Source organism: Aptenodytes forsteri, unplaced genomic scaffold, assembly GCF_000699145.1.
Source record: "Aptenodytes forsteri isolate BGI_AS27 unplaced genomic scaffold, ASM69914v1 Scaffold53, whole genome shotgun sequence".
Taxonomy (NCBI): domain Eukaryota; kingdom Metazoa; phylum Chordata; class Aves; order Sphenisciformes; family Spheniscidae; genus Aptenodytes; species Aptenodytes forsteri.
Window position 1 is genome coordinate 571,423 of NW_008795909.1, and position 1,326 is coordinate 572,748.

A 1,326-nucleotide genomic window follows, 5' to 3' on the forward strand; every position below is an offset into this window, starting at 1 on the left:
GGCCGGAGGCTGAGCCGGGCGGGGTTGTTCCGAGGTGCGGGTTAGCAAATGGGTTAAGTGAAAAGCGAGGAGCGAAAATAAATCGGGAGAAGCCTGGCCTCAATGCTGATCCCGTCGCCAACATCTGCTTGGGAGTAAAATTGTTCTGAAGAGGCTAATCTCGTTTACGCTGCTGCTGTGCTTCCGGGGCCATTATTTTTAAGCCCAGCTGAAGGAGGTTCCTGAAGTAGCGAGCGGCTGAAGAGCGTTGACCCTGGGAACAGATAGTGGCATGGACAGTCCTGTGTGTTCTGCTCAGAAAACATCTGTGATGTTAATTAAAGTTGGCACATCAGTTGCTGCAGTTTCAAGCAAGGCTGACACCCAGATGGCATTAACGGCATCCTCCCCAGCAGGGATTTTGAGAGGATCCCTGCTTGCTACCTTTTTCAAAGGCTTGAAAGTGGGACTGAAGTGTTACACAAACCTTGCCCTGCCTCTAAGCAGGGGGATTTGGCCAGGCTGATGTGCGACTCACGGGACACATGCCACGTACCTTGTCCCACCGCTCAGTGGGGGCAAATTGTCCAGTCCGCCTTGCCCACCATGGTCCTGCCCTCTCTCATTAAGGAGTTTCCAGGCTGTTCTTACCAGTTGCTTCACTTGCTGTTCAGCTCTGTGTATTCAGGGTATGGTGTTTAAATGTTCAGAGCAGCGACAGCTCAAAGCAGGAGCCTTTGACTTTTATTTATTTATTTGTTGATATCCCCCCCGCTATATTTAAGTCTTTTGTTTTCACCCATGTCAGGGCTCAGGCAGGACAGCAAATTCTTTGGGGCTGGCACTGTTGGTCACTCTGCATTAGTATGACGGATAGCACAGTCCTGGTAAAATGAATAATCAGGTCATAATTTAAGTACTACTTTTTTTTTTCCCCTTAAAATTGGCACCATGTTTATTCTTTATCCTTCTCCTCAAGAGTATCACATCAACTTTTGTTCAGATTTTACGAACTAATATAACCCAAACCTCAACCTTATTAACCATGGATTTCATGATTAAGAAATGAAAGTTCTGGAAACGGAAGTTCTGCAAACCATGAGCAACTGAAATAGAAATTCTCAAACCACCTGAGCTGTAGTTATCTCTTAAGGTGCAGTATAACATGATGCTCGTCTTACAACTATCTATCTCAAACATTTCTTATTACTCCATTATTGTAGTAATAAGCTGTATTTTTTCTGTTAACCTTCATCCCAACAGGAACCACAGCCAGAATAATCCTCAAATGATCAATTGTCACCTAAGGGGTCAACTTAGAAAACAAGCAGAAGGAGTCATATTAAA